This window comes from Somniosus microcephalus, chromosome 6 (assembly GCF_052327205.1).
Source record: "Somniosus microcephalus isolate GS21.2 chromosome 6, FLI_Smic_1.0, whole genome shotgun sequence".
Taxonomy (NCBI): domain Eukaryota; kingdom Metazoa; phylum Chordata; class Chondrichthyes; order Squaliformes; family Somniosidae; genus Somniosus; species Somniosus microcephalus.
This window is the reverse complement of record NC_140992.1, coordinates 203,444,237-203,468,768: the sequence shown is the minus strand read 5'-3', so window position 1 is coordinate 203,468,768 and position 24,532 is coordinate 203,444,237. Positions and strand designations below refer to the sequence as shown.

Genomic DNA, 24,532 nt, shown 5'->3' with positions numbered 1-24,532 from the left:
GGGGAATTATAGACCAGTAAGCCTGACATCGGTAGTGGGGAAAATGCTAGAGTCCATTATAAAAGATGTAATAGCAGAGCACTTGGTAAACTGTGACAGGATCGGACAAAGTCAACATGGATTTACAAAAGGTAAATCATGCTTGACTAATCTACTGGAATTTTTTGAGGATGTAACTGGTAGAATAGATAAGGGAGAACCAGTGGATGTGGTGTATTTGGACTTTCAGATGGCTTTCGATAAGGTCCTGCATAAGAGATTAGCGTACAAAGTTAAAACACATGGGATTGGGGGTAAGGTACTGTCTTCGATAGAGAACAGGAAGCAAAAAGTTGGAATAAACGGGTCTTTTTCCAAGTGGCAGGCAGTGACTATTGGGGTACCACAGGGATCAGTGCTAGGACCCCAGCTATTCACAATATATATAAATGATCTAGACGAGGGAACTAGATGTAATATCTCCAAGTTTGCAGATGACACAAAGCTGGGTGGGCGTGTGTGCTGTGAGGAGGATGCAGAGAAACTCCAGTATAATTTGGACAGGTTGGGTGATTGGGCAGATGCATGGCAAATGCAGTACAATGTGGATAAATGCGAGGTTATCCACTTCGGTGGCAAAAACAGGAAGACAGATTATTATCTGAACAGCAATAGATTGGGAAAAGGAGAAGTGCAATGAGTCCTGGGTGTCCTTGTGCACCAGTCGCTGAAGGTAAGCATGCAGGTGCAGCAGGTGGTTAAGTAGGCAAATGGTATGTTGGCCTTCGTAGCGAGAGGGTTTGAGTACAGGAACAAGGATGTCTTGCTGCAGTTATACAGGGCCTTGGTGAGACCACATCTTGAGTATCGTGTGCAGTTTTGGTCGGGGAGTCCAGAACCAGGGGTCAGAGTGTAAGGATAAGGGGTAAGCCATTTAGGACAGAAATGAGGAGGAATTTCTTCACCCAGAGAGTGGTGAACCTGTGGAATTCTCTACCACAGAAGGCAGTAGAGGCCAATTCATTAAATATATTCAAGAAGGAGTTGGATATATTTCTTGAGGCTAAAGGGATCAAGGGATATGGGGAGAAAGCAGGGACAGGGTACTGAATTTGGGTGATCAGCCATGATCTCACTAAATGGCAGAGCGGGCTCGAGGGGCCGAATGGCCTACTCCTACTCCTATCTTCTCCTTGTTTCTCCTTGTGGTAGCAAGCCAGTTCCACATTCTAACCACTCTCTGGGTAAATAAGTTCCTCCTGAATTCCCTATTGGATTTATTAATGACATTTTTACATTTATGGCCCCTAGTTTTGGTTCCCCCACAAGTGGGAGCAACTTCTCTACCTCTATCCTACCAAACAATTTTATAATATATGACCTCGATCAGGTCACCCCTCTGCCTTCTCTTTTCTACAGGAAGAAGCCCCAGCCTGTTCAATCTTTCCTGCTAAGTAAAAAGCAAGAATACTTTGAACTGAACTGGTGCTCATTGTTTGTTCTCATTGTTATCTCCAACTTGCTCCAGTAAAAGAATCAGCTCTAGATTTTGGGAATGGAAAATTGTCCTTAATCCACTTGCAGGCGATCTGTGGTTTCTAGTTTATTCAATGGCAGATCATCATTGGATTGAATTGGAATGGAACGAATTGGAAACTGAGCATTGGGTTGAATTGGATTGGAACAAATTACAGTGCAGACCAGTCATCTAACCTGGGACCCTCCTGATCTGTGTGGTTTAGAACTGCACCATACGGTGTATTTACTCACTGAGCAATCAGAGATACACATCAATTTTCAACTGATGATGGCCAAATGAATTGATTATCAGGACCAAACTGAGGGAGTGGCTGCGGAAGAGGAATCTGTTCAATAATATAGGAACAGAGGAACATAGGAATATAGGAATATAGGAACAGGCGTCGGCCATTCAGCCCCTCCAGCCTGTTCCGCCATTCAATGAAATCATGGCTGATCTTCGACCTAATGGGAGGAGGGGACTCCATTAACAATCCCATCCTCAATGATAACGGAGCCTAGCACGTGAGTGCAAAAGACAAGGCTGAAGCATTTGCAACCATCTTCAGCCAGAAGTGCTGAGCGGCTGATCCATATAGGCCTCCTCCTGAGGTCCCCACCACTACAGCAGCCAGTCTTCAGTCAATTCGATTCACTCCACGTGACATTAAGAAAGGGCTGATTGCACTGGATACAGCAAAGGTTGTGGGCCCCGACAACATCCCGGCTGTCGTGCTGAAGATTTGTGCTCCAGAACTAGCTGCGCCTCTAGCCAAGCTGTTCCAGTACAGCTATAACACTGGCATCTATCCGACAATGTGGAAAACTGCCCAGGTATGTCCTGTCCAGAAAATGCAGGACAAATCCAATCCGGCCAATTACCGCCCCATCAGTCTATTCTCAATCATCAGCTAAGTGATGGAAAGTGTCATCGACAGTGCTATCAAGCAGCAGTTAGTCACCAATAATCTGCTCACTGATGCCCAGTTTGAGTTCCACCAGGACTACTCGGCTCCAGACCTCATTACAGCCTTGGTCCAAACATGGACAAAAGAGTTGAATTCCAATGGTGAGGTGAGAGTGACTGCACTTGACATCAAGGCATTTGACTGAGTGTGGCATCAAGGAGTCCTAGTAAAACTGAAGTCAATGGGAATCAGAGGGGAAACTCTCCACTGGCTGGAGTTATAGTGAGTACAAAGGAAGATGGTTGTGGTGGTTGGAGGTCAATCATCACAGCCCCAGTAAATCGCTGCAGGTGTTCCTCAGGGCAGTGTCCTAGGCCCAACCATCTCCAGCTGCTTCATCAATGACCTTCCCTTCATCATAAGTTCAGTAGTGGAGATGTTTGCTGATGACTGCACTGTGTTCAGTGCCATTCGCAACTCCTCAGATAATAAAGCAATCCATGCCCACATGCAGCAAGACCTGGATGACATTCAGACTTGGGCTGATAAGTGGCAGGTAACATTCATGTAAAACAAGTGCCAGACAATGACTATCTCCAACAAGTGAGTGTCTAACCACCGTCTCTTGACATTCAATGGCATTACCATTGCCAAATCCCCCACCATCAATGTCCTGGGTGTAATGTTCGCAAAATCCTACAGATTCCCCCAAACCAAGAAGATCACTGTTTTAAAAGAATATTGAGCCAAAAAGGGGCTTAAAGTTAAAACCCCTGGATTTTGGTTATTTTAAAAGGGACATACCCAGGCCTGTGGAAGGCTGCGACAAAGGGGTTCGGATGAGCCTCTGTAATACAAACAGTTTGAGTATTGGCATAGGCCAAACTGTCTGGGAATGTTCTGGACTGTCTCAGTCATTCCACATAAATGACAATAGGCCTACGGAACCACAGTTCCCGCCAAAATTACAGAGCCATCAAAAGTATGCATAATGCAGTACATGCCACTGATCAACAAAAGGGACCCTGACCCCAGCAGAAGAAGAGAATCGAACAACAGTTTAGCTACTCAGAGAGGCGTCCAAAACCACTTCACACACTTAAACCAATTTTGAAGCAATCCCGAAACTAGTTTACACCAACTTAAATCATTAAAAGTAGAGGGGACCAGTTCGGAACCCGTTAAAGAATTTAAAACTATTAAAGTTAACGAGCCCGCCACAATTGACAATGGGCCAGAGAAGATTTGGCGGGCAGATAAGCAAGACCTCAAACACTATAATTGAGGCCTGCTTTTTCAGTTGAAACAGTCTGAGTCTTTTCGGAACAACGACAGAGGCACAGCTCATTCGAAAGACACATCAGCCTCGGGACAACTCAATCTATGGAAGGACAACAGAAGGAGAACGGAAGGAAAGGAGAAAGGAATTGCGGCAACCAAGGGCCCCAGGAAACAAACAACCAACAATATTACCAACAACTAGGTAATATTGGGCCACCGCGACCAACAAGAAACCAACCTGGAAGAAACCGAAGATTCGCAAGTTTGTTTCCAATCTACAAGCTATCCTGACTTACCCGTGGGTAAGATTTGACGAAAAAGACTCTAAACCCTATACCTAACCAAAGGAAATTGGGTACTTACCCGATAGATCCAATACGCACCCGACCGCATCAGCGGACACGCGAAGACTGAAAACCCAACGCAGGTGAAGTCTTCTACCACGTCCGGGGTACGGCAGGCCCCAACCACCACACCTAAGAGAACCCTGAAATCGCAAACCTCTACAACTGTCAAGAAAGTCATTTGGTGAACATTTTTCCCTGGTCCTCTGGGGTACAACTTAGTTAGTGTAGTGGGATTGGGAGGGGTGAAGTATTTTGTCTATTGTCATTCTCCCTTGTATATTCCGAAGTGTTCCCTCTTTTAGAGTGATAAGATTATTGTGTTGTGTATATTTTCCTGTCTCAAATAAAAATTCAAGCTCTTTTCACCAACTCAGTTGTCTGTTGCAATTTCATTACAACCCCCAAATAAGTCCAAGGTCTAGAACCAAGGGAGTGGGAGCGATTCGAACCACTCAGGAGTCAGAGGCAAAGCTGACCACACATACTACCCCTTACATGGGGGTCACCATTGACCAGAAAGTTAACTGGACCAGCCACATAAATACTGTGGCAACAAGAGCAGGTCAGAGGCTGCGTATTCTGTGGCAAGTGTCTCACCTCCTTTCTCCCTAAAGCCTTTCCACCATCTACAAGGCAAAAATCAGGAGTGTGATGGAATACTTTCTCCTTGCCTAAATGAGTGCAGCCCCAACAACACTCAAGAAGCTCAACAGCATCCAGGACAAAACAGCCCACTTGATTGGCCCCCATACACCACCTTAAACATTCACTCCTTCCACCACCGGCATACCATGACTGCAGTGTATATCATCTACAAGATGCACTGCAGCAACTCACCAAGGCTTCTTCGGCAGCACCTCCCAAACCCGCAACCTCTACCACAAAGGCAGCTGGCACATGGGAATACCGCCACCTCCAAGTTCCCCTCCAAGTCACACACCATTCTGACTTGGAAGTATATTGCCATTCCTTCATCATCAGTGGTTCAGAATCCTGGAACTCACTCCCTAACAGCACTGTGGGAGTACCTTCACCACATGGACAGCAGCGGTTCAAGAAGGTGGCTCACCACCACTTTCTCAAGAGCTACTAGTGATGGGCAATAAATGCTGGCCTTGGCAGTGATGCCCACATCCCATGAACGAATGAAAAAACACACAGCAGCCAATTTACAGACAGCAAGATGCCACAAACAACAATAAGCTAAATGAGCAGTTATCTTGTTTTGGTGGTGCTGGCTGAGGGATAAATGTTGGCCAGAACAGCACCCCTGTCCTTCTTTGAATAGTGCCATGGGATATTTTACATCCAACTGAACAGGCAAACAGCACCTCATCTCCTCCGAAAGATTGGTACTTCTGACAGTGCAGCACTCCCTCTGTACTGCACTGAAGTGTTAGCCTAGACTATGCCCTCAAGTGCTGCCCACAACCTACTGATTCAAAGGCGAGATTTGTACCACTGACTGGGCCGTAGAGAACATTAATCTCCAGCATGATGTTAGAGTGTGCCAGGATAGTGGGAGAAAGACCATAAATTAAAACAGTTGAACAGAAAACTAGGACGGATGACAGAATGACTTTTTACATACAAAGAGTGATCAACAATCTTTTCTATAGGTAGGGTAGTGGAGGTGAAAACCTTAGACTCATTCAAGAGTGACATAGGGTGATAGGGTAAGTTAAAATTTTATTTATTTTATATGCAGGAGCAAAGATTGGATGAATCACTTCCATTGTCTGTATTCACCTTGTGATCTTATGATGTAGGATGAGGTGTATGCTCCTATATAAGGGAATAAATCCACCAGTGCCTGGAAACTGTTGAGTGGGAAGTGGCTGGGGATTTCATGGGAAAATGTGCACCTGTTGGATGTCATGCAGTCTGAGGGAAGGGTGTACATTCTGACAAATATTGCATCTTACGGTCACTTGAACAGGATGTTTCCTGCATGTCGCTCTCACACTCACTGAGAGACAGATCAGTCTCATTGAGAAGAGCAGATTCTAACCAAGAGATCACATCTTAGATTTCTGCTCTGATCAAACCCTATCTGGAGATTTCCCTATTTAGTAAGGATGTTCTAGACTGAAACCTCAGCACGTAATCTAGGCTGACATTCACTGCAGTAGTGAGGGAGTGCTGCACTGTTTGGGATGAGTCCTAAAACTGAGGCCCATTTTGGCCTCTCAGCTGGATGTGAAATATCTCAAGGTGGTATTCGAAGAAGGGTAGGGGAGTTCTTCCTGGTATCTTGGCCAATGTTTATCCCTCAACCAATATCCTGTAGCAGATTATCTGGTCTTCATTTCTTTGCTGTTTGTGGGATATTGCTGTGTGTAAATTGGCTGCTGTGTTTCCTACATTACAACAGTTTGTCACAAGCTGCTAATCTTCCTTGCCTCCCTCTTTACATTAGATTGCTGCCATTGCTGGTTGTCATGACCTCAGTGTGATGCTGAGAGGTGCCACCAACTACCTTAACAAACTGAGACCTCAGTTGGTCACTATTACTCATGTGTGCCCAAGTTGGATTTGCTTTCTGAAATAAACATATAAAATGTTCTGGTTGGTCCCTACAAATTAAAAGGTTCATGGAGCTGGCAGAATGATCACATAGAATTTACAGCACAGAAACACTCTATTTGACCCAACTGGTGTAGTCCAATCTTTAATCTCCACACAAGCCTCTACCAAATCTAATTCAGCTAATCGTATCAGCAAACTCTTCTATTCCTTTCTCGTTCATGTACTTATCTAGCTTCCCCTTAAATGCATTTATGCTAATCTCCACAACCACTCCATGTGGCAGCAAGTTCCACATTATAACCACTCTGCGGGTAAAGAGGTTTCTCTGGAATTCCTTACTGGATTCATTAGGAACATAGTAACAGGAGCAGGGCATTCAGCCCCTTGAGCCTGTTCCACTATGCAATGAGATTCTGGCTGATCCTTACCTAATTCCATCCACCCTCCTTAGCTCCATAACCCTTCATACCCTTCACAGATTTGAAATTATTAATTGAGCTAGCATTTACTGCTGTTTGTGGGAGAGATGTCCACACTTCCAACCTTCAATGAAGGAGTGTTTCCTAAGTTCTGTCATGAATGGCCTGGCTCTGATTTTAAGCTTAGGTCCCCTTCTCCTAGACTCCCCCACCAGTGGAAAAAGTTTATCTTTATCTATCCTACCAACTCCTTTTTAAATACTATTAGTGAATATCTTATCCTTATGACCCCTAGTTTTGGATTCCACACAAGTGGAAACATCTTCTCCACGTCTAACCTATCAAACCCGTTCATAATTTTAGAATAGACTAAATGATTTTTTGTGGACGAATATTGGTCTGTAAAGCAGAGAAGGTGTTGAGAGTGAAAGATGGAAGGTTACGGAAGGTTACGGACTTAACCTGACAGAAGTAAACTTGCATCACACCTGTTATTTACTTGCTCATGTTTTTGAGCATGTGAGTAAAATAACATAATAATGATATAGAAAAAGGCAACAATAACACAAAGAACAACTTGAAAGACATACATGGAGTTTGAGTTAATATTGGACAAGAAGACAACTGACAAAGGAAGACAATGACTACAAGACAGCAAAATGTTACAGACATTCCCAGAGGTGAAACTGAGCATCCCAGAGAAAGTAATAGCATCCATTGCAGCAAGCACTGCGCTAATAGACAGCCAAAGTTGAAAGCCTGTGTCTATCACAGAGGGATAGCCTTAATAGTCAAAGCTCAGTTTATACCAATGATGTGTTGAATACAAACTGTAAATGTAACCTTCCTAAGCTATGCTGTAACCTTCGACAGTGGACGTAACTTTGCTAAGTTGTAAATAAGTGAGCCCAGCATGCTAAGATATTATGATTCACTTAGTTCATTATTGTGCCTATAATTATCTCATCTTTTTCACCAATATTGTTAAATAAAGTAGCATAGGTTAAAGCATCTTTGTGTATGGCTTTCTCTTTGAAGTTTCTGTCAAAAAGTAGGCAACTAATTTTACTCAGTATTGTACTGCGATGGTGATTGCACAGGATAATGTAAGATGGTTCAAAGGGGTGCTAATTGAGGAATCTTAGGAACCTTAGAATTAAATGCTAGATTCCAGTTTACTTTCTCTCCATATGTGTTATGAAAAAAACTGAATATTGGTCAAGAACACTTTAGTGTACATAGCTAGATATTGGAAATTCAAAAAATGCATTCCTCACTTAGTGGGGATGGGATTTAGTATTTATTCATTTCAAACTCTGAATCCTTCCCAAGCCATGCTGTAAACTTAGACATTGGACGTAACTTTGCTAAGTTGTAAACAAGTGAACCCAGCATGCTAAGATATTATGATTCACTTAATTCATAATTGTGCCTATACTTATCTAGTCTTTTTCACCAATATTGTTAAATAAAGTAACATAGGTTAAAGCATCTCTCTGTATGTCTTCCACTTTGAAGTTTCTATCAAAAAGTTCAGACTATCTCTCCCTAAATGAAAGGAATGACTTGAAGATGTTACCATCCTCCAGATAGCACTTTTAATAAGTTTAACTAGACTGTAACCTTCCGGATATTATGAGGGTCCAGAATACTCCCCCAGAATTCCGTAACTCCTCACCAAAGAGTGTACAGAAGTTGAGTTCGCAAGTTTGATACAGAAGTACTATGTGAGACAATTCTAAAAATATATAGATTTATTAAAGAACCAACATGTAGTTAACAGCTGGTGAGTCAATCACAACTTTAACAGTTCAAAATACAAACAGCTTACATTTCTTATCCTCAGAGATCCTTATTCTCAAATCTTAACTTTGTTACATTTTTACATTTCTTATTATTTCTAATCCAGGATATCCACCAAAATCAAATAAGAGCACCTATTGATCCCCGAGACTCAAAGAGTTAAAAACTTACAGAGCTTGCCTCTGAAGTTGAGAATCACTTGCCCCTTCCAGTGACTTCTGGCTTCCTATCTGAAAGTTCCATATTTTATACTCTTTTTGCAGTGGTATATCCTTTGAAGTTTTCTGCTGATGTAAGCTAATTATCTCTAGTCATTCTTTCTGTTAACTTCTTTCTAATCTTACTGTCAGTTCAATTGTTAACTTGCAGAATCTTGTCTCTACCTTTCGGTGTTCAAATTTTATCATAAAAAATAGTTATGACAGAGTGCTGTGGCATTTGTGTTGAGAGAGAGTCTGCTAATTAGGAGAAAAGCCATTTAAGTGTATTTTGTGAATTTTAGTGTGTTAAAAAGTTAATTATTTGAAGTGAGTTTAATTTTTTAAGTGTAAATTAAACTGCTGGGGAGTTTAAACCGGAAGTAGAATCTGGGTATAAAAGGGACAGGGCTAGTGCTACTGCACTGAGTGCGGTGCATTGAGTGTAAGCAGAGTTTGGTAAGTGGGAGAGTTCGGGCAACTGGGAGGTGAGGGGGTGTTTTTGCTCTGTTTTGTTCCCCACTCCCAGGCTTAGACAGCACTGTGGAAGTGGAGCAGCGAGATGAGTCAACCAAACAGGCCCCACAGACAGTATTCAAAGAGAAGGTTGGTGATCAGCTGGTTGGTAGGTTTTCTTCCTTCTCTTTTATACCTTTAAGTTGGTAGGTCCTATTGAATAGTGGTGTGATATTATCATCTATATCAGGGCAGGGTCTTCATAACTAATAATAAGAAATTTAATTAATTATATAGAATGGAGCAGGTGATGTGTTACTGTTGCGAGATGTGGGAGCCGGTGGACCCCATTGAGGCTCATGGTGATTACATCTGCGACAAGTGTTTGCTACTAGAGGAACTCTGGCTCTGTATTCACAGAATCACAGAATCACAGAAACCCCACAGTGCAGATAGAGGCCATTTCGGCCCATTGAGCCTGCACCGACACATATCCCACCCGATCCCCGTAACCCCTACACCAACACATATCCCACGGTGCTTGAGACCGAGCTTCAGACACTGCGACACATCAGGGAGGGGGAGAAGTTCCTGGACTCTATGTTTCAGGAGGTAGTCACACCTATGATATTAATTAATTCAGATGTAGTCCATGGTCAGGGACAGGACGGTGTGACTATGAGTGAGGCAGGTACAGGGATCCAGGAGGTAGTGTTGAAGGAGCCGCAGCCCTTGCTCTTGTCAAACAGTTTCGAGATTCTTTCTCCCTGTGAGGGCGGGAGCGGGGACTGCAGGGAGGATGAGCAACCTGGCCACAGCACCGTGGAACAGGGGGCCATTCAAGTGGGGGGAGTAAAAAGAAATTTTGTAGTGGTAGGGGATAGTATCATTAGGGGGATAGATAGGGTCCTCTGCAGTCGAGAGCGGGAGTCCCAAAGGCTGTGTTGTCTGCCTGGTGCCAGGGTTAAGGACATCTCTTCTGGGCTGGAAAGAAACTTGGAGCGGGAGGGGGAGGATCCAGTTGTCGTAGTCCATGTTGGTACAAACGACGTAGATAGGACAAGGAAGAAGGTCCTGTTAAAGGAGTATGAACAGCTAGGGGTCAAATTAAAAAACAGAACCTCAAAGGTAATAATCTCTGGATTATTACCTGAGCCACGAGCGAATTTGGCTAGGATAAATAAAATTAGAGAGTTAAATGCGTGGCTCCAAGACTAGTGTGGGAAAAACGGGTTTTGCTTCTTGGGACACTGGCACCAGTACTGGGACAAGAGGGAGCTGTTCCGTTGGGACGGACTTCACTTGGCCAGTGCTGGGACTAGAATTCTGGCAAATCATATAACTAGGGCTGTAGAGAGGGCTTTAAACTAATTAGTAGGGGGGAGGTTTCTAGAGAGCAAATAATAAAAATGACTACGGAGAAGGTCATAGACTTAGGTAGCAGTGGGGGAATTAAAAAACAGAGCGTGTCAGGAAGGGACAGAAGGTATGGAGTAAAAGGTAAAGTAGTAAAGGGGGAAAAAGCAGGAACTAAGTGTCACAAAACATATTTGAAAGTTCTTTATCTGAATGCACGTAGCATTCGTAACAAAATGGACGAGTTAACAGCACAAATAACTACATATGGGTATGATCATGTGGCCATTTCAGAAACATGGCTGCAGGGTGACCATGACTGGGAATTAAATATACCAGGTTATTTAACAATCAGGAAGGAAGGGGAGGTGGGGTGGCTATGTTAATAAAGGAAGGAATCATTGTAATACAGAGAAATGATATTGGGTCAAAGGATCAGGATAGTGGAGATACGGAATAATAATGGAAAAAAAACACTAGTGGGCATAGTCTATAGGCCTCCGAACAGTTGCAACTCTGTTGGATGGAGTATTAATCAGGAAATAGTTGAGGCTTGTAATAAGGGAACAGCTATAATTATGGGGGATTTTAACTATCATATTAACTGGACAAATCAAATTGGGCAGGGCAGCCTTGAGGATGAGTTCATTGAGTGTATTAGGGATGGGTTTCTTGAGCAGTATGTAACTGAGCCGACCAGGGGGCAAGCACATTTGCTCCTGTGTAATGAGACAGGATTAATTAAAAATGTCCTAGTAAAGGATCCCCTTGGAATGAGTGACCATAACATGGTTGAATTCCATATTCAATTAGAGGGTGAGCAGTTTGGATCTCAAACAAGCGTGCTAAGCTTGAATAAAGGAGACTACGAAGGTATGAGAGCGGAATTGATTAGAGTGGACTGGGAAATTAGATTAAAGGGTAAGATGGTACATGATCAGTGGTGTACATTTAAGGAGTTATTTTACAACTTCCAAAAAAAAATATTCCACTGAGGAAAAAAGGGTGTAAAAGAAAAGATAGCCATCCGTGGCTAAGTAAAGTAATTAAGGATAGTATCCGACTAAAAACAAGGGCATATAAGGTAGCCAAATCTAGTGGGAGGATAGAAGATTGGGAAGTCTTTAAAAGACAGCAAAAAATAACTAAAAGATTGATTACGAAAGGGAAGATAGATTATGAAAGTAAATTAGCAAAAAATATAAAAACAGATAGCAAAAGTTTCTATAGTTATATAAAAAGAAAAAGGGTGGCTAAAGTAAATGTTGGTCCCTTAGAGGATGAGACCAGGAAATTAATGGTGGGGAACATGGAGATGGCAAAAACGCTGAACAATTATTTTGTATCAGTCTTTATGGTAGAGGATACTAAGAATATCCCAACACTGGACAAACCGGGGGCTCTAGGGGGGGGAGGAGCTAAATATGATTAAAATCACTAAGGAAGTGGTACTTGGTAAAATAATGGGACTCAAGGCGGATAAATCCCCTGGACCTGATGGCTTACATCCTAGGGTCTTGAGGGAAGTGGCGGTAGGGATTGTGGATGCATTGGTAATAATTTTCCAAAACTCCCTGGACTCAGCAAAGGTCCCGGCAGATTGGAAAACTGCTAATGTAACACCCTTATTTAAAAAGGGTAGTAGGCAGAAGGCTGGAAACTATAGACCTGTTAGCCTAACATCTGTGGTTGGTAAAATTTTAGAGTCCATTATTAAGGAGACAGTAACGGGACATTTGGATAAACATAATTTAATAGGACAAAGTCAGCATGGTTTTATGAAGGGGAAGTCATGTTTGACAAATTTGCTTGAGTTCTTTGAGGAAGTAACATACAGGGTGGATAAAGGGGAACCAGTGGACGTAGTGTATTTAGAGTTCCAAAAGGCATTTGACAAGGTGCCACACAAAAGATTATTGCTCAAGATAAAAAATCATGGGATTGGAGGTAATATTCTGGCATGGGTGGAGGATTGGCTATCTAACAGAAAGCAGAGAGTTGGGATAAATGGTTCGTTCTCAGACTGGCAATTAGTAACTAGTGGTGTTCCGCAGGGGTCAGTGCTGGGTCCCCAACTCTTTACAATCTATATTAATGATTTGGAGGAGGGGACCGAGTGTAACATATCAAAGTTTGCAGATGATACAAAGATGGGAATGAAAGTAGTGAGTGAGGAGGACATAAAAAACCTACAAAGGGACATAGACAGGCTAAGTAAGTGGGCAGAGATTTGGCAGATGGAATACAATACTGGAAAGTGTGAGGTTATGCACTTTGGCAGGAAAAATCATGGAGCAAGTTATTATCTTAATGGCAAGAAACTGGAAAGTACTGTAGTACAAAGGGATCTGGGGGTCCTGGTGCACGAAACTCAAAAAGTTAGTATGCAGGTGCAGCAAGTGATCAAGAAGGCTAGTGGAATGTTGGCTTTTATTGCTAGGGGGATAGAATATAAAAACAGGGAGGTATTGTTGCAGTTGTACAAGGTATTGGCGAGACCGCACCTGGAATAATGCAAACAGTTTTGGTGTCCATACTTAAGAAAAGACATACTTGCTCTCGAGTCAGTACAAAGAAGGTTCACTCGGTTAATCCTGGGGACGAGGGGGTGGACATATGAGGAGGGGTTGAGTAGATTGGGACTCTACTCATTGGAGTTCAGAAGAATGAGAGGCGAGCTTATTGAAACACATAAGATTGTGAAGGGGCTTGATCGGGTGGATGTGGTGAGGATGTTCCCAATGATGAGTGAAACTAGAACTAGGGGGCATAATCTTAGAATAAGGGGCTGCTCTTTCAAAACTGAGATGAGGAGAAACTTCTTCACTCAGAGGGTAGTAGGTCTGTGGAATTTGCTGCCCCAGAAAGCTGTGGAAGCTACATCATTAAATAAATTTAAAACAGAAATAGACAGGCCTAGAAATTCACTAGCCTTAGCGCCGCTTTTGAGGCGCTAGAGGGACTAGCGCCAGAGTTATGGCCAGTTGAAAAATTCCCTGGGGCCCTAAAGCGGCGTTGCACCGGTAGCGCTGCGCCGGCACCGATGACGTCATCGGTGTGCGCAGCGTCCCAGTTGCCATGCCGACGGGCCCCAGTGCCGAAATTCAGTTGCGGCCGCCTCGCCCGTGGCAGCCGCAACTAAGACTCTGGCAACAGAGTCCAACATGTGTTTGCGCCGGCGCATTAAAGGCCCCACGGCGGCCGGCCGCTTTCCTGCCGGCCACCTGCCCGCAGCTCCCTCCCCGGACTTCTCCCCCCCTCCCCCGGAACAGATGCAAGCCCGGCACTTGTCCGAGGTGCCGGGCTCATTTTTAAACAGATTTGCGCGGGCCGCGGCCGGGTGCAGGCAGCTCCTCCTTAACGGAAGGAGGAGGCCTGCACTTCCCCAGCCTGCCGCACCGCATCGGGTGCCGCAGCGCCGGAATTGCGGCGCTAAACGGCAGTTAGCACCCTTTTCCAGGCGCTAAGACCCTTCAGTAGCGCCGGCAGCCGTTTGGGCGCGGCGCTACTGAATTTTTGGCGCGCGCAGGGGAACTTAGCGCCGGCACTAACTTCCGGCGCTAAAGCCCTGGCTAAGCCAAAACCCAATTTCTAGGCCAGTGTAGATGCAAGCATAAAATTACAAAGGGATATTGATGGATTAAGTGAATGGGCAAAACTGTAGTAAATGAATTTCAATGTAAGCAAATGTGAGGACCTTTGGACCTTAAAGGATAGAACAGGGTCCTTTCTAAATGGCGAAAAGCTAAAAACAGTAGAGGTCCAAAGAGACTTGGAGGTCCAGGTACATAGGTAATTAAAATGTCATGAACATGTACAAAAAATAATCAAAAAGGCTAAAGGAATGCTGGCCTTTATATCTAAAGGACGAGAGTACAAGGGGGTAGAAGTTATGCTGCAGCAGTACAAAACCCTGGTTAGACCACACCTGGAGTACTATGAGCAGTTCTGGGCACCACACCTTAGGATGGATACATTGGCCTTGGAGGGAGTGCAGTGTAGGTTTACCAAAATGATACCTGGACTTCAAAGGTTAAGTTACGAAGAGCGATTTCACAAATTAGGGTTGTATTCCCTAGAATTTAGAAGGTTAAGGGTGTAGGGGGCATCCTTTTCGGGGTTTACAGTAATTTACCTTCCTTTATCTGGTTTACGGTAATTCACCTGGTCAGGCAGCCTTTTGCTACTACACTCTGACCAATCCCAAACAGCGGTTTCGAATAGCTAAACCCACCCTTCCAGTTCTGACTGGAGGACTTATAATTAATATATATTAAAACGGACAACTGGTCTGGATGTGAGAAAGTCAAACTTTATTAAACTAAAGAAAACTACACCACACGATTTTAGTAATCACTGTACAATTGCTTAAATGAGGGAAGACAGATGGCAAAATGAGGGATAAATGGCTACAATGTTAATTAAACAATCTTAGCAATTTCCCTTAAATCACCACCCCCCCTTTTAAGTCCTTACTAGATTGCCTTGCTGAGGAGTCAGAAACCTGCTCACCTGTGGTCCAAGGAAATAAGAGAGAGAGATAGCTTCTCAGGAGCTATCTTTATATCCTGCGAGCTCCTGCTGTTTGGCGCTGAAAGGGTCTGTGTGCAAAATTCGCGCCGAAAAGGTTCGAATACACAAAAGAAAGGCCATGATTGGCTGACTCAAATGGGCTTGGAGTGGTTTGTCCCGCCGACATCCGGAGTTTCTGGGCTAACAAAAGGGAGTATTGGGTGATTCACAAACCCATTCATTCCCAACTGTTCTCTTTCAAAAGTCCTTTTCCGGAGTTTCGGTGTGTCTCATTGTGTGTGAAGGGTACTGAATGGAGTTGGATTGCTAGGCAAACAGAAGCCCATTGTCCTGCGGTCACCGTAACTGCAACCTAAGTGGATAATCCCTTATGTCAATAAACAAACATCGATTGCTTCTGTAGAGAAGGGAAACTCCCTTTGATTGGCAGGTCTTTCTCACAGACACACTACAAGCTGTACAAGCTGCTTCCTTTTTGTACTTGGCCATGCTTTTCTGACGGCCAAGTTTAAACCCCTTTGCAATTTACCAAACTCCAGGGAACAAATTTATTAATAAAATGTACTGTCTTAAAGTGTGCGAATTTTTCCATGAAGTTCCTCAATTCCGGTGTTGTCCACGTGCTGTCCACCTCAATGCAGCCTTTTGCGGTTTTGGGCACGTATTAAAACATTGTCCAACCCAGAGACAATTTCCACAATGTAGATTAATATCTCCAGTAGCTTCGGGGTTGAGGGGATTTTGCGAACCCCTACAAGTGTGAACTGATCGAAGTTTTCAAGATATTAAAGGGAACAGACAGGATAGAGAGAGAAACTATTTCCGCTAGTTGAGGATTCTAGGACGAGGGGGCACAGTCTAAAAATTAGAGCCAGACCTTTCAGGAATGAAATTAGGAAACACTTCTACACACAAAGGCTGGTAGAAGTTTGGATCTCTCTTCTGCAAACAGCAAATGGTGCTAGGTCAATTGTTAATTTTAAAACTGAAATTGATAGCATTTTACAAAAAGAAAATACTGCAGATGCTGGAAATCTGAAATAAAAACAGAAAAAGCTGTAGAAACTCAGCAGGTCAGGCAGCATCTGTGGAGAGAGAAACAGAGTTAACGTTTCAGGTCGATGACCTTTTGTCAGAACTGGAAAAAAGCAGGAAATGGAACAGATTTTTAAGCAAGTGAAGAGGCTGGGAAAGGAGGGAGGGGATGAAAGAACAAAAGGGAAGATCTATGATAGGATGGAAGCTGGGAGAGATTAAGAGACATTAAGAGATATTGAAGGCAAAAGGAGATGGTAATGGGACAGGTTAAGATGAAGTGTGAATTGCGCTGGCAGAATGAAAGACAGCTGCCATGTGGGGGAGAAGAAAAAAAGACACAGACAAAAAGTGTGGATAAAAAATATATGTATATATATATATATGATAGGGGCCGAGGTTATGATCTGAAATTGTTGAACTCAATGTTGAGTCTGGAAGGCTGTAAAGTGCCTAATCGAAAGATGAGGTGCTGTTCCTCGAGCTTACGCTGAGCTTCTGTGGAACAATGCAAGAGGCCAAGGATGGTGAGGTCTGAGTGGGAGTGGAGCGGTGAATTAAAATGACAGGTGACCGGAAGCTTGGGGTCCCCCTTGCGGACTGAACGGAGGTGTTCTGCAAAGCGGTCACCCAATCTGCGTTTGGTCTCCCCACTGTAGAGGAGACCACATCGTGAGCAGCGAATACAGTATACTAAATTGCGAGAAGTACAAGTAAATCGCTGTTTCACCTGGAAGGGGTGTTTGGGGCCTTGGACAGTCGGAAGGGGGGAGGTATAAGGGCATGTGTTTCATCTCCTGCGCTTGCACGGGAAGGATCCGGGCGAAGAAGAAGGGGTGTTGGGGGTGATAGCGGAGTGGACAAGGGTGTCGCGGAGGGAGTGGTCCCTACGGAATGCTGAAAGGGGAGGTGAGGGGAAGATGCATTTGGTGGTGGGATCACGCTGGAGGTGGCGGAAATGGCAGTGGATGATCCGTTGAAAGTGGAGGCTGGTGGGGTGAAAGGTGAGGACAAGGGAACTCTGTTGTGGTTCCGGGAGGGAGGGGCAGGGGTGAGGGTGGAAGTGCGGGAGATAGAACGGACACGGTCAAGGGCCGTGTCAACCACTGTAGAGGGGAATCCTCAGTTGAGAAAAAAGGAAGACATGTCAGAAGCACTGGAATGGAAGATGACATCGTCAGAGCAGATGCGGCGGAGACGGAGAAACTGGGAGAATGGAATAGACTCCTTACAGGAGGCGAGGTGGGAGGAAGTGTAGTCCAGGTAGCTGTGGGAGTCAGTGGGCTTGTAGTGAATGTTTGTCAATAACCTATCTCCAGAGATGGAGACGGAGAAGTCAAGGAAGGGAAGGGAAGAGTCGGAGATGGACCATGTGAAGGTGAGGGAAGGGTGGAAATTGGAAGCAAAGTGAATGAAATTATCTAGTTCAGGATGAGAGCAGGAAATGGCACCGATACAGTCATCAATGTACCAGAAAAAGAGGTGAGGTAGGGGACCAGAGTGGGACTGGAACAAAGAGTGTTCCACATATCCCATGAAAAGGCAGGCATAGCTAGGACCCATGCAGGTACTTATAGCAACACCTTTGATTTGGAGGAAGTGAGTGGAGTCAAAGGAGAAGTTGTTCAATGTAAGAACAAGTTCAGCCAGGCGGAGGACGGTGGTGGTGGATGAGGACTGATTGGGCCTCTGTTCAAGGAAGAAGTGGAGCGCCCTCAGGCCATCCTGGTGGGGGATGGAGGTGTAGAGGGATTGTACGTCCATAGTGAAAAGGAGGCGATTGGGGCCAGGAAACTGGAAACTGTTAAAGTGGCGGAGGGCATCGGAAGAGTCGCGGCTGTAGGTGGGAAGAGACTGGACAAGGGGAGAAAAAATAGAGTTGAGATAGGAAGAGATAAGTTCTGTGGGGCAAGAACAGGCTGAAATGATGGTTCTACCAGGGCAGTCCTGTTTGTGGATCTTGGGAAGGAGGTAGAAGCGGGCTGTGCGGGGTTAGGGAACTATGAGGTTGGCGGCCGTGGGGGGAAGATCTCCAGAGGAGATGAGGTCAGTGACAGTCTTGGAAATGATGGCTTGATGTTCGGTTGTGGGGTCATGGTCCAGGCAGACGTAGGAGAAGGTGTCAGAGAGTTGCCGTTCAGCTTCAGCTAGGTAGAGGTCGGTTCGCCAAACAACAACAGCACCACCCTTGTCAACAGGTTTAATGACAATGTCGGGGTTGGACCTGAGAGAATGGAGTCCTGCACGTTCAGAGGGCGATAGGTTGGAGTGAGTGAGGGGAGCAGAGAAATGGAGATGGCCGATGTCACGCCGGCAGTTTGCAATGAAAAGATCTAGAGAGGGTAAGAGGCCAGAGGGAGGGCTCCAGGTGGAATGAGAATTCTGAAAGCGGGAGAAAGGGTCAGCCGTGCGGGGTGAAGACTCCTGGCCAAAGAAGTGGGCACGGAGACGAAGGCGGCGGAAAAAGAACTCAGCATCGTGCCGAGCTAAGGACTGATCATTCCGGGTCAGAGAGGGGAAAGTCAGAGGGGATAGTGAAAATGCGGCAGGGGGTTAGATTGGGAGAAGGGGGGTCAGAGGAAAGTGAAGGAGAAGAAGGTTCCGGATGGGCGTTGGTGTCCAAGAGTTGTTGAAGCTTGCAATCCTTGACAACTTCTATTCCTTGTGATTTATCTAGCTTCCCCTTAAATTCATCAATGCTATTCGCTTCGACTGTTCCTTGTGGAAGCAAGCGAGTTCCACATTCTAACCACTCTCTGGGTAAAGAAGTTCCTCCTGAATTCCCTATTGGATTTATTAGTGACATTCTTATATTTATGGCCCCAAGTTTTGGTCTCCCCCACAAGAGGGAGCAACTTCTCTACGTCTATCCTATCAAACACGTTGTTCACCAATGGTATTAAGGGATATGGGCCAAAGGATGGTATATGGAGTTAGGTCACAGGTCAGCCATGATCTCATTGAATGGTGGAACAGGCCCGAGGGGCTGAATGGCCGACTCCTGTTCCTATGTTCCTCTGTTCCTATGTTATTGAACAGATTCCTCTCGTGCAGATAATCCCTCAGTTTGGTCCTGATAATCAATTCATTTCACCATCATCAGTTGAAAAGTAATGTGTGTCACTGATTGCTCAGTGAGTAAATGCACCGTGTGGTGCAGTTCTAAACCACACAGATCAGGATGGTCCCAGGTTAGATGACTGGTCTGTACTGAGTTGGTTGGTGATCTACCATTGAATAAATTCGAAACCACAAATTGCCTGCAAGTGGATTAAGGACAATTTTCCAATCCCAAAATCTAGAGCTGATTCTTTTACTGGAGCGAGTTGGAGATAACAATGAGAACAAACAATGAGCACCAGTTCAGTTCAAAGTATTTTTGCCTTTTAGTGATCAGGAAAGATTGAACAGGCTGGGGCTTCTTCCTGTAGAAAAGAGAAGGCTGAGGGGTGACCTGATCGAGGTCATATATTATCAACGTGTTTGGTAGGATAGATGCAGGATAGACGTAGAGAAGTTGCTCCATCTTGTGGGAGAGACCAAAACTAGGGGCCATAAATATAAGAATGTCACTAATAAATCCAATAGGGAATTCAGGAGGAACTTCTTTACCCAGAGAGTGGTTAGAATGTGGAACTGGCTTGCTTCCACAAGGAGCAGTTGAAGCGAATAGCATTGATGAATTTAAGGGGAAGCTCGATAAATCACAAGAGGGAGAAAGGAATAGAAGGTTAGGCTGATGGGGTTAAATGAAGAGGGTTGGGAGGAGTCGTGTGTGGAGTATAAACACCGACATCTATCATTTGGGTCGAATGGCCTATTTCTGTGCTTAATTCTATGTTATTCTATGTCTTAAAATCACAAAGTTGCGATTTCAAGTCCTTCCAGTGTTTGCCTAACTAACAACAGTCATTGGACTTTAAAGTGAGCCATGGCAGGTAAAGCGAAACATTTTGAGAGATTTCTGAGCTATAAAAAGGTACTAGTTCAATGTAAGTGTGTTCTTGTGTTGGCAAGAAAAATGATTAATACTGGGATTCTGGGAGCAGGAACAAGCTCTCACAGAGATGTAACAGACAACAGACAGACACTAAATAGAGCGAATTAACCCTGGATCCACAAGGTGCTCAATCCGTTAAGATTGCAAATCTGAAATGATAATTAATGAGAGATAAAGTGAGTGCAAACAATAATGGAATCAACAGAAAAGATTTTAAGGAAAGAATATTGTCAGAAGATGGCTTTAATGATGAAATTTAGGTGCTGGAAGAGTTAGATTCTCTAGCACCTGTTTGAAAGGCCCAGTCTGCATCAAGATACTTGAATTGTGATTATTAGAGATGCCAAACATGTCGGCCCATTTGAATGAGACCTTGGTTGGTCACTGTTAGTCATTTGTGCCTAAGTTGGATTTGCTTTCTGAAATAAACATATGAAAGGTTATGCTAGGCACATGTGAACTGGAAGCTTTTCAGAGCTGGCAGATGTAGAATCAATCAAATGGTTTGTGTTGGAGATTATTTTGGAGAATTGACTCTATAGCAGAGAAGGTGCTGAGAGTGAAAGATAGAAGGCTAAGCAAAGTTAAATACTTAACCTGGCAGAAGTAAACTTGTAAAGTGCATTGCACATTTCATTGAATTGTTCATGTCTTGAGCATGGGAGTAAAATAACAGTATCACAATCCAGAGAAAGACATGCACACAGTTTTAATTAATGTTGAACAAGAAGACAACTGACAAAGGAAGGCAATGATGGCAATGTGCTATGGACATCCCCAGAGATGAAACTGAGCAACCCAGAGGAAGTATTAATATCCATTCATCAAGTACTGCGCTAATAGACAGCCTAAGCTGTAAGCCTGTGAGTATATCACAGGAGAGCCTTAATACACAAAGCTTGGTATTTATCAGTGATGTGTTGAATACAAACTGTAAGTGTAACATTGCTAAGCTGTGCTGTAATCTTAGAAATTAAGCATAACTTTGTTAAGCTATAAACAAGAGAACCCAGCGAGCTAAGACATTATGATTCACATAATTCATAATTGTGCTTATAATTACCTAGTCACTTTCATCAATCTTGTTAAATAAATTAGTATTACAAAAAGCATCTTTGTGACTGTCCTTCTCTTTGAAGCCTCTGTCAAAAGAAGTTAACTAATTTCACTCAGTGTCGTACTGTGATGTCCTGGTGACTGGATTGGGTGCTGTAAGATGGCTCAAAGGGTCGCTAGTTAAAGAATGTTATGAACTGTAGAAGTAAATGGTAGATTTCAGTCAAGTTTCTATGTACATGTGTTAAGGAAAAGGGCGAAGATTGTTCCGACACCCTTTAGTATACATAGCTAGATATTACAAATTCATATAATGTGGTAGAATTTAGTATTAATTCTAATTCAAACTCTGAATTCTGACTAACCTTGTCATACAGCCTGTCCATTAACAATTCTCTCCCATCATTTGGAAATGTGCCTGCAGATACGTTCCCCCTCATTTTCCTGCAGGGCATTGAGTTCTAGCTAGTAGTGATTTTCGTAACACGAACACAGACACACCCACACAAAACCACCAGCACCATTACATGTTATAACTGGACATGATAGAAGTGTGCCATCCAGTTTTGCATCCAATTACTTTGCAGATTTGGCAACCTTCGCTGTGGTTGAACAAGTGACCTACATGTGGACTATGACACACCAACATTTTTCATTACACAAATATTTGAACATGTCAGAGGTGAGTATTTGGTGAATAGGGAGTCACACAGAATCACAGAAACCCCACAGTGCAGATAGAGGCCATCTCGGCCCATCGAGCCTGCACCGACACATATCCCACCCGATCCCCGTAACCCCCACACCAACACATATCCCACCCTATCCCCGTAGCCCCACATATTTAATCCCCCTAACACTAAGGGTCAATTTATCATAGCAAATCAACCTAACCCGCACATCTTTGGACTGTGGGAGGAAACCGGAGCACCCGGAGGAAACCCACGCAAACACGGGGAGAATGTGCAAACTCCACACAGACAGTCGCCCGAGGCCGGATTCGAACCCGGGTCCCTGGCGCTGTGAGGCAACAGTGCTGACCACTATGCCACCGTGCTGTCATAACTCTGCCCCATCAGTTAGAAACTTAACTATTGCCAGCCTTCCCACAAAGCTAATGGAAGATTCTGAGTTGTATCTGGGGAAGTTTTCTGATCCTCTGCCCTTCCCCCTAATGAATTATATCAGGGCATAAATCTCTCTTCCAGCTTCATTTCCATTTTTATTTTACTGAATGGAAAATAATGGGAGGACAGATCGCTCCTGAATTCCCAACTGATGCTCCAGACAGGGGAAGCTCCATGTGGGAAGGAAGAATTTGTAAAATTATTCGACAAAGTATAAATGAAGAAATATGTAGAAAGCCCTCTATTTGGAAACGAATTTGAATTCTCATTATTATAACATATACAGTGTTAAATATGTATTCCATGAAATGGCTGCTGATTTTACAATATTAACTGGCTGTTCACTGACTGCTTCAGTTTGATTTTAGCGTTTGGTGTTGTAATTGGCATGGTGAAGGATCCCAAGTCCACAGTGAAGTGTTCCACAGAGAAAGGGATGGGGCTTTAACCTCTTCCCCGAGACTGCACCAGATGGCAATGTTGCTTTAAGGCATCATTTTATACAATGTGGCCTGTTTAGGCCGTAACTTGTTCCCTACACATTGAGCTGTCATTAGGAACATCACATATTTAGTGAAGAGAAAGGCACTGATCACATAACTTGAAATAGTTTTTTTATTTACCGATATTAAACATGATCATTTCAAAAACAATGAATTCACTTTTCATGTGTTTATATAAACAGACAACTCATCAGGACAGAGATACTGAGGACATGCGGCTTGTGTAATACAGTACATATGGACAATACTTTCTATATTGGGCCTGAAGGGCCTGTTGTTCAGGAGCAGCAGCTACATTTGCCGGAGGTTTTCCCTTTACACACACAGTCATTGGCGCAGTTCGTGCATCCTGCAGGACAGCAAGAGCAGCAACCTGAGAGAGGAGAGGGCAAAGGCAGAAATCAGGAACAATGAATGAGTTCAGTGAAACAGCCCCAGACCCTCCCATTACAGCACTCAGCTCCTCCCTAATAAACTAATCTGTGCCATATCTCCAAGTAACCCGTCTGAAGATGCCCCGCCTCAGGACACGATGTGAGGGGGTTTGGGTGAATATGTTACTGTCAGTATCTCTCCAAACCTATTTCTAGTGATAAGTCTATAAAATCATCTTTTACCGATGTCACTCTAAAACTATTCTTTAACCTCCAGTCTCTTTAGATTGGACAATCTGATGGGAATTAAATCTGGTGAAATCATGGACCTTGTACTTTTCTATTCTGATCCTTTCAGTTCTGCCCAGAACTATTCGTCACATAAAAACAATGTGAGGAGCTGTAAACAGTCCCACAGTTACTCACTTTTCTGGCAGTGTCCAGCTTTGCTGGTGGGACATCGGCAGTCGGAGCACCTGCAGGTTTGTTCACAGGAGCAGGATCCTGAAAACAGGAAAAACAAAGACATTGAGTTAAGGTTCAAACCCGGAGAAATGCCCCGGTGTGGAGGAGCCTCGGCTCTTTGTCCCATTCTGTTCTGCAGTTACTTTAATAAAGAGCCTGCCCTCCAATCCTGCTCCACCTCAGTGAGACTGAGCCGGGACACTGTGCTGAAAGGACTGCACTAGTCGCCACTCACCATCCAGGCAGACACAGGGCTTCGAGTCAGACATTTCACTAACTTCTTCTTCAGCTTCCAGCCCTCACCCAATCAGCGCTTCTCGATCTGGTGCCCTTTGCTGAATCGGAGCCCAGTTTTATGGGGTTGTGATCGGTGGGGAACCGGCTGCAAAACCGGGGAAGGGGCGGGTCGGTCCGGGCAGAATGCACCCGGGGCACCGAAGTGAGTCAGCGGCTGAAGGTTTGAATTGCACCCGTCTCCTTCACTCACAACACGGCCCCAAACGATTTCTCAATAACAGCAATTTAGATCAGGTCATTTCTGATTCTAAATATTTAGAGTGACTAAAAACAAACTCCAGTGTAGTTCAGGCTTTAAACAGCCAGGAAGTGCACACGGTTCAAAGGTCACCTGTGCTCCCGGCTCCTC

General features: G+C 44.1%; 1 long non-coding RNA gene across 1 annotated transcript; it reads right to left on the bottom strand.

The window, feature by feature from the left end:
* Nucleotides 1-23,141: 23,141 nt before the first annotated feature.
* On the bottom strand, nucleotides 23,142-24,209 carry LOC147116381 (uncharacterized). The gene is made up of 3 exons (XR_015078798.1): nucleotides 24,122-24,209; nucleotides 23,848-23,925; nucleotides 23,142-23,420 (listed from the first exon to the last, which is right to left on the bottom strand). It is a non-coding gene; the product is annotated as an uncharacterized LOC147116381 (long non-coding RNA).
* Nucleotides 24,210-24,532: the final 323 nt, after the last annotated feature.